The sequence below is a fragment of the Pogona vitticeps genome, chromosome 6 (genome assembly GCF_051106095.1).
Source record: "Pogona vitticeps strain Pit_001003342236 chromosome 6, PviZW2.1, whole genome shotgun sequence".
NCBI lineage: Eukaryota > Metazoa > Chordata > Lepidosauria > Squamata > Agamidae > Pogona > Pogona vitticeps.
Genome location: NC_135788.1, coordinates 57,036,486 through 57,048,736, shown reverse-complemented (window position 1 = coordinate 57,048,736; position 12,251 = coordinate 57,036,486). Strand labels below are relative to the sequence as shown.

The following is a 12,251-nucleotide window of genomic DNA, read 5'->3' as shown; positions in this document are numbered from 1 at the left end:
TCTTAATAATCTTTTCCACACGTTTGTCATTAGTTCCATCAGCATATGCAGGACTACAAGTCACAGCTGCATGGCTGCCAGTATTAATCACGTGTTTTACTACTTCACATGTACCAGGTTTGTCAGGAAACACATCACTGAAATAGTCAAGAATAGATGTAAGCCACTCTTGTGCATCCAATTCTGAATCATGAGTCTCTCCAAAATCAACATCAGTCAAAGCATTTTCATCATTCCCAAAAATAGGCATTATCTCCCGATCTGCTTTATCAAAAACTGCTTTACAATATATACTCTTGCTGCTGCAGGTGGATACAATTTCATTCTGTTAACATGGCAAATTATGGATTTATTAGCAAGACCTATCATCTGGACAAGATATTTGGTCACCCCTAGTCTCTGCAAAATTCTAACTGAATATTCCCAACTGGACCCTAATTCTGCACCTTCTGAGAGCTTTGTTACATAAACAAGGTCCCCAATAGAAAATTCTCTATTCTTTGCATCCTTGCAAGCTGGACAAAACCGCACAAACTTTTTAACACTTTTTTTTCAATTTTGGCCAATAAAAATATTTAGAAACCATCTGCAAAGTATTTTTGAAACTTTGATGTTGACAGTTATTCTCATCCATGAGCTTTAAGACCTAGAATTTAGGACCTTGATACTTGGCGGAACGCTTACTCCCAACTAGTTCTACCCGTGTCACCCATGCGAGCCAAGAGGTGAGGCTGAGGAGCCTGACACCAAGGGAGGCCCGAAAAGAAAGAACTAGAAACCAGGCCTTCTCAGCGCTGGCTCCTCGTCTCTGGAATAACCTACCTCCGGAGATTCGCACTGCACCCTTGCTGGGTACTTTTAAGAACCAACTAAAAACATGGATGTTTAGGCAGGCCTTCCCTTCCAGTTAATTCCTGTCCTCTTTCCTTTTCTCTCTCTCTTTATTTGATTTATTTTTATTTTTCCCATCTTATAGAATCATCTAATTAATTAATTGTTATAAATTTTTTAGAACTTGTTATCATTTGTTGTAAGCCGCCTAGAGTGGTCGAAATGACTAGATAGGCGGGGTATAAATAAATAAATAAATAAATAAATAAATAAATAAATAAATAAATAAATAAATAAATAAATAAATAAATAAATAAATAGAATTGAAAAATTTGAGGAACAACTAACTGCACTAAAGGATCTGAATACTTTAGTGAGTTTATCTTGACTTCACGGCACAAAAATTCATCTTCGCTCCAATAAAAACATACAGGTTGGTGTAAATCAGTGGTTCTTAACCTTTGTTACTCAGATGCTTTTGAACTGCAACTCCCAGAAACCCCAGTCAGGACAGCTGGTGGTGAAGGCTTCTGGGAGTTGCAGTCCAAAACTCCTGAGTAACCCAAGGTTAAGAACTAGTGGTGTAAATCATCTGGCTGTTTAGCCTTTTCCCGTGCTACACTCAAAGTAACATCATTATGCAAGCAGTTCTTGAAAAAATCAGAATCAGAATGGCTCATTTCACAAATGAAAACTTCAGGGTTAGCAAAATGTAAGGACTTTCCTTCTGGATACTGTAACAAATTAAATCTCTGCTCTGCAGACAATTTTGATTTAGCATCAAGAAATTTCTGAACTCTCGGGGCTTCTTTCGAAGTAAAATCCCCTAGTGGGCATTTCCTGAGCTTAGCAAAACATTACTGGTCTCAGTCTCAGTTTAAAGCGATTTAACTCCCTGTGAAGTCAAATCTGACATGTTTGCTTCAAGAAAAACATGCCTCTGTTGCTGTGTGACTGGTGATTTTACACAAGTAACAGTCTCTGGTTTATTTTTAGGTTTGGTAACACTGTCCACTTTCCCTTCATTTGAATCTGGGTGGCATTTCTGATTAGGAGGCTCACGTCATGTCTCCTGTAAGGCATTTTTTAAGGTGGAAGGCTTTTCTGCCAAAGAAAGCTCTGCCTTCCTGGCCTCTTCCTTTTCAAGTTGAATTAAATGGAACATAGTTTCCTTAAATCTCTGCATCTGTGCATTTAATTCAGTCTTCAGACTCATCTGTTTCACTAAGTCTATGATTCTAAACAATCTGTCATCTCCAAACTCATACCTCACTCGCAATTTTCCTCCTTGAATCATAGCTACAAGGTCTGTATTTTCAAAGCACATAGTTAATTCGGATGGGCTTGTTTCATTTGCAAATGCTGACTCTCCGGTCAGCTGAAAGGAATCTGAGGTGGCTGGCTGTTGATTTCTTCTCCTGCCTTCTCCTATTGTGCTTGCAGCCATCAGAGGATTAACCCTTCGCTCATCTGGAGCGGTTTGTGGCTGGTAACTCCCTATAGGGATCCCATGTAATCTAATAGAGCCGATGTTAAATTGCTCTGAGTCATCTTTCTGGTTAGAAACATGGGACAGGGTAGCTTTAAGCGAAACCTCCCTTGAATTAACATCTTCCTAAGTCTTCTCTGGGCTCAGTACTCCTCCAAATTGAACATTAGACAATGGCACATCTGGTAAATCTGCCCTTTCAGTTGACAATGAACAGCAGTCCTGTCGGTAATTGTAACAGCCTCCCTCAAGACTCACATCATGTCATTTAAAACCACTCTTCTTTACTGCCACCAACCATTCCTTAATGAATAAATCATACAGCAGGCCAGTATAACTTTTAAAAATAAAAACTTGGTTTATTGAATACAAAAAGAAAGGAATGGTATATCACTGTTAAAGAAATAATCAATTACTGTTTCTCAGGCACTAGCTCTCACAGACTCTTTCACACTGACACTAAGATTACTCATCTCTCATCTATCTCTTATCTGACCCACTCACACCTCACACACACCTTATATATCACAGCTCCTCCCGCCTCTGCACCACCCTCCGCCCTCTTATTGGCTGAGATTTTCCCTCCCAGCTGTGACGGACAGGTTATGCTATGGCTGACCGTAACAGTAATCAAGGTTTTCTATGGCAGCTTCTACATTCAGGGTAGCCAGTTTCTCATTCGGGTCACTCCCTGCTTGGATCTGACCTTTCCTGCAGTCATCTGGACATAATTCCCGTTGTTCCCTGGGCGACTGAGAGTTAATACTGTCCTGGGGGAAAGGATTCTTTGGCTTCTGTTACTAGAAGCGCTATCTCTCCCCACAACTCTTCTCCTCCTTCATTGTCATCTGAACTTATGTATAGGATTTCTTCCCAACCTGTAGCCCTCTGGTGTCTCACCTGTCAGTTGGGGACGGTTCTCCATGGGCTCAGGTCTGGTTCATCTCTCCAACTTCTTGTTCTGGTTCTGCTTTGCACGCCCCCATCTCGGTTCTCCAAACGTCCCACTCTGGAATGGCTCCGTGAGCTACCATGTCTCCCTACATGGGGAAAAGTTCTTTTCGAGCGGCCACATTCCTCCTGTATTTCGCTGCATGGGGAAGAACTCTTCCTGCACAGGCTCAGTGGTGTTATCAGGCCTGGCTCTTGAGGCTGAGATTCCTAGAATATTTGGAATAGCCTTGAAACTGGTCAGCGTGTTTATTTCAGTCTCTCTGGCTTCCTTAACTGGCCACTGAGTTTGATAATTCTCAGAGACTTCTGACATTATGGGATGGCTATCTGAATGTTCTATCAGCCATTCTTCATCTGAATCAATAGATAGGTCTGGTTCTTCTTCATCCTCAAAGAAAAAAACATGATAGGGCGGTTGCCCCCAGCTCTGCTCTGATTCTCAATCCAGGGCATAGCTTTCATAACTGGATAGGAATTCCCCTTCCTGAAATATTTTCTCCCTCTCTCTCCTCAACCTCTGTCTAACAGCTATCTCTTCATTTTTCCTGGTTTCCGTACACATGTAAGCAGTATAATTTTCCAGGAAATCAAGGAACAACAAGAGAACTGAATCTGACTCCATCTTCTCTATCTGCTATCCTTTCCTCTCTGCTTGATCTAGCAAAAAGAAAAAATGTTCGAGCTCCCTTCTCTTCTCGTCTGCTGCTTTGTATCAAAAAAGCCAACAGCTCAAAGAGAAACTTCTCCCTACCCTCTCACTACTCCCAAGAGCAAAACTAATAGCTTTGCCACCTGATTCCTCTGTGTTAGCAGAGAAAAAACAACTCAGAGAAAAACTTTCTCTAATACCTGCCACTTTATCATGTAAAGCTAGAAGAATATCCACTCTACTGTACCTATGATTTAGCCCAGACCTGGGCAAAGTGCAGCCTGAGGGCCACATACGGCCTGTGAGCCACTCCTGTCCAGCCCGCAGACAGTTTTGAACATCAAAACCATGTATAGTTTTTTGTCTAAAGTTGATCAGTTGCTTATCTTTAACATACCGCAAAAAAACTCTTAGTATTTGTGAAGATTAACAAGTTTAAAATTAAAACAATCATGACATCACTGTTTCATTTTATTTTTAAGTGAAGTTGGTTCAGCCCTCGAACACAGTTCAGATTTTTCATGTGCCCCCCCTATAGAAATTAATTGCCCACCTCTGATTTAGCCCGAGGCAATAGTCAATAGCGCAGAGAAAACTTCACCTGCCACTCTAACTGAGTAGAACAGACAGAATTACAGAAATAGCCTTGTGTGAACCTTCCTTAACACTGATAAATTTGCCTCAGCAATATTCTCAATGGGAGTTGCCACGCTATCCTGAAATCCTTGGAGATGTCAAACTGAACTTATAATTTGGCTCTCAACAGCTTCAGCTGTCCCCTTGATGTCTCTTCTCAGAGAGCACCCCCCCCCAAGTTTACTTAACAACTGATTCCAACTGAAACACAGGGTTTCCTTAAAAGCTTGCCTCCGTTTACAGCCGATGCCAGGCAAAGCACGGGGCTCTTAAAGAGTCTTTCCATTTCAAACTTTGCCTATAAACAATATAAGACATACAAACAATGTCAAGCACGAGGCGCCCGTTTTGTCGTTGCTACCTTGCAAGACACGGAGCCTTCGAAAACCAAGGCACATGAAGCACGTTTCTTGCCTTGCCAGAAAGTCACCCATGGCCTCCTCCTTCAAGACACCAATAATTTTGGGTTAAGCACTATTCGTGTAACGTTTATTGATGAGACATAAGACATAGGATATAAGACAAAAAGTACAAAGAGGCCTTTCATTCATTCTTTTCATTCACACAAGATTCCAGAAGGCCCTCCTCTGATGGAGGATCAATCCTCAGAGAGGATGATGGGAGCAATCACTGCAGTGCTGTCGAAGCCTACCTGTTTTTTCCTAGATCATCCTTCTTATAGGTCTTTTCCTTGTGGGCTGTGTTAATGGGCTAAACCTGGATTGATACAAGCACATGGGGGCAGACCCTGGCTTTCTGGGCAGATACAATCTGTTATCATGCAGGAATGTTTCCTTTCACATGTACAGTTTGTTCCATCTGCCACAAACTTGGCTTCAGCTAGCCTACTTCCTCTTTCTTAAGCTTGCTTTCTCCAGTTTTAGTTATATTTCGACTTCTTGCTCCAGTTCACTTCCCTTTTGTCTGGGCACAACTGCAAAAATCCATGCTCTGTATTAGGCACACTATCCCATCTTCCCTTGCAATTTCTCCATCTTCTTCTCAGGTCTGGGGTGCTGGTCTTTCTGGAACCCACACACACTCTGTCACAAATAACAATTCCTTAGAACTCACAACAGCTCATTTAATTAGGACTTCTCTATGGTAGCTAATCAATGGCCTTTACCACTCATCTGGATTTAGCCAAACCCTGCTCATCCAAGAGACTAGTCCTCAGTTGGAATTTTTTAAATTATTTTTATTAAGAAAATATAGTTTCATAGAAACAGTTTGTGTGCTTAAGCATTGGCATAAAGATGTGTTCAAAGGATTACCACAGTTAAATACAACTACTTCCCATTAAAATAATAAACACTAAAAAAGCTGAGCTAAGGTGGGTTAGCCCCACCTCCTTCTTTCCTTACTATGCTACATTCTTTTTCCTTCAGCTATCTAACACAAACCATCTCTCTGGAAAAAGTTCTCTTCCAATAAATGGTCTCCCAAACATAACCCATCATCCATTTTTCTACATTCCTCGGACCTCCTTCTTCATGGCTGTAAACCAATTAACTCAAAGAGGCATAACTGTCCACTCTGCCTCAAATTCTCATGGAGATCCAGGTGGGTTATCTCCATTCCACTTAGAAGGGAATTTGTTGGGTCTTTGCACTGGGGCCTCATCGACCTTGCCTCCTATCAGGTTTCACTCTGTAGCAGCCTGGGTGTAAATTAGGAAAAACAGCCTCTCAGCCTTTTCCACATTCCCATGTCTTCAACTCCTTTCACTTTGAAAAATTTAACAGACTCCATTTTATTTCATTCTTATTGACTACAAGTCCCACTCTCCTTCAATATCATGACAGACATGAATGCCTTGGCAGAAAACAGCCAGAAAAATCACACTCACTAGGAAAGCATGTGTAGCTAGATAACAGGTATCCACAGTAAAATATTGTTCCAAAATGGAATGCATTCCAGTTAACAAAGATGAATACTTTATTGCTTTGTAGCTGATTAGGCTGCACACAGGAGCATAGATTAAACCAGTCTTTAAAACAGTATTTTTTTTTCTTGAAGAAGAAGCTGAGGCAGGAGGTCAGGTATGTTTGGGTAGACATTTTGGTGAGGTATTTTTTTCTAGGCTGAGCTTTGTTCTCTCTGACTGCATGGTCTGAGGGGGTGGGGTTTCAGCTTTAAATGAAGGTGAGCAGAAGCTCCAACCCCTTTTATTGAAGAAGAAGCTGAGACAGGAGGCCGGGTATGTTTGGGTAGACATTTTGCTGAGATATTTTTTCTAGACTGACTTTTGTTTTCCCTGACAGCATGGTTTGAGGGGTTGGCTTTACAGCTTTAAATGAGGGTGATCAGAAGTTCTAAGCCCTTTTCTTGAAGAAGAAACTGAGGCAGGAGGTTAGGTATGCTTGGGTAGACAGTTTGGTGAGGTATTTTTTTCTAGGCTGACCTTTGTTCTCTCTGACCGCATGGTCTGAGGGGGTGGAGTTTCAGCTGTAAATTAGGGTGAGCAGAAGCGTGAAATTCTCTGATTCTATTTTTGACCCTAATCTGATAAATACAAAAGTCAATTAGCATTGCATACACCTCGGGGTAGGAAAGTTTTAAGGGTCAGATCATACTTCCGCACTATTAGAGAACAGGCTGGGTAGGTGGGGCTCATCAGCCTTGGAAGGCAGCCCATCCAGGAGAAGGAAAACTCCGATTTCAAATCTCCACTGCCTTGTGGCTATATCCACTGATGGAAAAGGCTTCAGGAGTTAACCTCGAGGCAAAATCCAGAGCCGGAGTCCCGGAGGCAGTTCGTGTCATTCTGCCAACTCCTGCGACATTGCTGGAACCAGTTGTATTGGCTCTTGCCTTTCCATTGGACTATTTCAGCGATGTGGAGAGGGAGGATTTGCTGCTTGGATAACAGCCTATCCTCCATATTATTTTACCCAGGCTTTGTGCTCTGGAGAGGAAACTCCAGCTTTGCATACAGCGTCAAAACAACATAGGAAGTAGCAGTTACCGGTTATAAGTCTTTGCTCAATTGGCATGGAGCATGATGCCAGGGGCTACTTCTGATGGTGGGAAGGTCATTGCACCTCACTAGGTAGCTATTGCCCACCTTAAGCTGGGCAGTCCCCAGCCAGTAAGGTGCTACCTCACCACGGTCTGTTAACCTCATGGGGTGCATGGGGTTTAGGGTGAAAGCCAACAAGCAGATCGATAACCCTGCACCATGGAACAATCATAAGAAAACTTCTGCCCTAAAGTTGGGCACCTGGAATGTTCGGACAATGACCCTTGGCTTTTCTGATGATGGCTTTTCTGACAACCTCCAGGAAATAGACAACATGTGCAAGACAGCTGTCATTGACATGGAACTGAGTAGACTGCGGATGGACATTGTTGCCCTGCAAGAGACAAGATTGCCAGACTCGGGATTTGTCAAAGAAGAAAACCTCTCATTCTTCTGGCAGGGAAAACCATTGAACGAGACCAGGGAATATGGTGTTGGCTTTGCAGTCAGAAATACTTTTCTGAGATGCATTGTTCCACCTATTGTGGGGAGTGAAAGAATCCTGTCTCTGCAGCTCCACTCATCAGTGGGACTGGTCACTCTCATTAGTACATATGCACCAACACTATTGTCCACAACAGAAGGGAAAGACAAATTCTATGACGATCTCCCTGAGGGAGAGCTGCTGTTCATTCTCAGAGACTTTAATGCTAGAGTTGGTGCTGATCACTGTCATGACCCAGCCTCCTGTTGGGGAGTGCTTGGTTGGTGGATAGAGAGCAATTAGAGAGTCTGAATCTCCTTTACAGCTGGGTAGAGTCCAGATGACTTCAGCCAGGAAGTGTTACAGATCCCTTCTCACAAGTCTATTCTCAAACAATGATTGCTTGCACTTAATTAAGTTCAGCAAGAACACACACATGAGCTTTGTAGTTGCCAGATCTATCAAAGCTCAGGCAGATAGGACTCTGTAGCATTCTGTGGCCTCACAATCTCTCTGGAAGCAGGCTCAGCAGACTTGCTGTTCTAAAGACAATTCTTAAGGAGTTTTAAGAATAATTTTCCAAAAAGATGGCTGACTGGTTTGAAGCCAATTCAGAGGAGTTCATGCCAGCCATCGAGGATAAGAGGAGAGCTCTAGCAGCATACAAAGCCTGTCCTAGCGAGTACAACTTGCAAGCTTTTCAAGCTGCTCGTAGTCAAGTCCAACAGGCTGCCAGGAGATGTTCCAATGATTATTGGCTTCAGCTCTGCTCTCAGATACAGAAAGCAGTGGACACAGGTAACATCAAAGGAATGTATGACAGTATCAAGCAGGCTTTAGGTCCAATACAGAAGAAATCTGCTCCCTTGAAGACTTCTACAGGCATGATCATCCAGGACTGAGTACAACAGATGGACCGCTGGGTGCAGCATTACTCTGAGCTATATTCCAGAGAGAAAGTAGTTACCGAAGAAGCATTAAATAACATTGAGTGCCTGCCTGTCTTGGAAGAGTTGGACAGCAAACCAACTTTAGCAGAAATAAAAGCGGCCTTGGATTCCCTCACCTCCGGCAAGGCACCTGGAAAGGATAACATCCCTGTTGAAGTGCTGAAGTGCTGTAAAGAGATCATCACCAATGAACTGTATGAAGTCTTTCGTCTTTGTTGGAGGGAAGGCGGAGTACCACAGGATGTGAAGGATGCAAACATTGTCACATTGTATAAGAACAAAAGAGATGGGACGACTGCAATAACTACCATGGCATCTTTCTTCTCAGCGTTGTAGGGAAGCTGCTTGCTCGTGTTGTACTGAAGAGACTCTGGTGCTTGCAGACAGAGTCTACCCAGAATCACAGTGTGGATTTTGAGCTAATACATCCACCACTGACATGGTATTCTCCCTCAGACAGTAGGGAACAATGACAGCCACTCTTTGTGGCCTTCATAGATCTTACAAAGGCCTTTGATTTGGTTAGCAGGGATGGCCTTCTTAAAATACTTCCCAAGACTGGATGTCCACCTCAACTCTTTAACATCATCAGGTCCTTTCATAAGGGAATGAAGGGCACTGTAGTTTTTGATGTCTCAACATCAGATCCCTTTGACATTCGAAGCCGAGTGAAACAGGCCTGTGTCCTCACACCAACCCCTTTTTGGGATCTTTTTTGCTGTCATGCTGAAGCACACCTTTGGAACTGCAACAGAAGGTGTCTATTTTTGGACTAGATCAGATGGAGAGCTCTTTAATTTCTCTAGATTGAGAGCAAAGACCAAAGTCCAGCTGAAGTGCATGTGGGACGTCCCTGTTGCCGATGAGGCAGCTATTGTTGCCCACTCTGCTGAAGACTTCCAACAGCTCATGAATCATTTTAGCAAGGCCTGCCAAGACTTTGTACTAACAATCAGCCTGAAGAAAACACAAGTCATGGGCCAGGGTGTGGACTCATCTCCCTCTATTACCATCTCCACACAAGAATTGGAGGTTGTTCATGACTTTGTGTACCATGGCTCAACGATCTCTCACACTCTCTCCCTAGATGTCAAGCTGGATAAATGCATTGGCAAAGCAGCTACCATGTTCTCTAGACTCATAAATAGAGTATGCCTCAGTAAAAAGCTGACGGCATATACCAAGATCTAGGTCTATAGAGCCTGTGACCTGAGCACACTCCTATACAGCAGTGAGTCCTGGACCCTTTGTGCATGTCAGGAGAGGAAGCCAAATACATTCCATATGCGTTGTCTCCAAAGCATTTTGGTATCACTTGGCAAAGTTCCAAATAGATTAGTCCTAGAATGAGCTGGAATTTTTAGCATGTACAATGGTGCCTCGCTTAACGGGTGCCCCGTTTAACGACGAAATTGCATAGCGATGAAGATTTTGCGATCGCTTTTGCAATCACTTTGCGATGGTCTGAATGGGGTTTTTTGCTTTGCGATGATCGGTTCCCTGTTTCGCTTACCGATCATCGCAAAGCAACGTTTTTAAAACACCTGATTGTCAGTTCCAAAATGGCCACCGGGTAAAAAAAATGGCCGCCCGCTGTGTTTAGGGACGGATTCCTCACTTACCAGGCAGTGAAAATGGCCACCGTATGGAGGATCTTCGCTTAAAGGTCAGTTTTAAGCCCATAGGAATGCATTGAAGGGGTTTCAATGCATTCCTATGGTCTTTTTTAAATCGCATAGCGACGAAATCGCTTAGCAGCGATTTTTGCTGCAACGATTAACGTCGCTATGCGAGGCACCACTGTATACATTGCTGAAACAGCGACGTCTACATTGGCTTGGGCATGTGAGAATGGCTGATGGTCGGATTCCAGAAGATCTCCTGTATGGAGAATTAGTGCAAGGAAATGGCGTCAGAGGAACACTACAGCTGTGATACAAGGATATATGCAAGCCGGATCTGAAGGCCTTAGGAATGGACCTCAACAGATAGGAAACCCTGACATCTGAGCATTCAGCCTGGAGGCAGGTGGTGCATCACAGCCTCTCCCAATTTGAAGAGACCCTTGTCCAGCAGTCCAAGGCAAAGAGGCAGTCCCGAAAGCAGCAAAATCAGGGAGCTTGACAGGGGACAGATTGTATTTGTCTTTGTGACATTGACCTCTATGAAGCACCTACTTTTTTGTGCCCTCACAAAGGTTCTAGTCTTTGTTTTCCTCTATCCACAATCTAAAAGTCGTTTGTCCAAACACTTGTCTGGTAAATGCAAAGAGAACTTATGTATTGAAGTGTAGCAAAGTTAATAATAATCACAGATGTTCTTCAGATGTTCATTATACACAAGCAAATCATTCACAGGTCTCTCTATACATACTTTCATCTTGCCATATAATTAATTACCACCTTCTCTATCTATTTATCTTAACCAGCTCTAACTCAATCTCTATCTCTTCTGCCTCTGCCTCTTGACTAACTCAGTCTCTCTCTCCTGACTGACTCTTGACTGACTCTTAACTGACTAACTCCTCCTCTCAGGCTCCACTTTTTAACCTCTCTCTCGGCTCCACCTCTCCACCACATTTGCCCAGTACATGAATAATACATGAGCTATTTTGCATAACAAAGGGTGAACGCTACAGTCTTCATTGTGGAAGGGACTGTCACTCTCGAACTGGCCTTCTTAGCCACACTAGATGTTGTTCCAAGTCCTCCATACAGAGCACGTTACCATAGTCTCTCAAGACTGAAAGATGCCTAATCTAAAAAACAAACAAACAGTATTTGGTATCTAAAGTAAGTATATATAGTGGGCTAAATTGGCACATGCTCTTGAAAGTAACTGAAGGTGTAAATTTTGGCACCTTTGATTTCATATTTCAGCTCCATATTTGGAGCAAATTAGAATCCTTGAATATAGATGTTAGGTTGCTTAAGAGAATCCAAGGACTCTATGAGAATGTCACCCTAAAGGTAAGAGGCATCTCTGATGGCAAACTTTCAAACCCAATCCCTGTAAATAAGGAAGTGCATCAGGGGTGTTAATTAGCCCCCCTTCTATTTAATTTATACATAAGCAATGTAGTATCCTGTCTAGCCCCAAGTTTTTCCCACCCCATCTAAAGGACAGCAATATATCAGTACTTCTGTATGCTGATGATTCTATTCTCCTGTTGTATACTCAGGTGGGGATGTTGCTTATTTTGTCAAGGAACATCTCCAGGTAAATGACAGCAAAACCAAATTTTTATTTTTTGGGAAAAGGAGAAAGAAATACAGATGGTAGCTGAACAGGAAACT

General features: G+C 42.7%; 2 protein-coding genes across 4 annotated transcripts in view; one reads left to right on the top strand and one right to left on the bottom strand.

Moving 5' to 3' along the window:
• LOC140707979 (uncharacterized) overlaps positions 1-3,462 on the bottom strand; it is a 52,065-nt gene extending 48,603 nt beyond the window's left edge. Inside the window, exon 1 of one of the 2 annotated variants that reach the window (XR_012088106.2) lies at positions 3,221-3,415. The gene's annotated coding sequence lies outside the window, so the exon portion shown is untranslated. Of the gene's footprint in view, positions 1-3,220 lie in introns of both variants that reach the window. The other variant, XM_078377433.1, reaches the window with a different exon arrangement.
• Positions 1-12,251, top strand: part of CNTNAP2 (contactin associated protein 2) — a 2,051,986-nt gene that overhangs the window by 2,027,365 nt on the left and 12,370 nt on the right. The window lies entirely within an intron of this gene.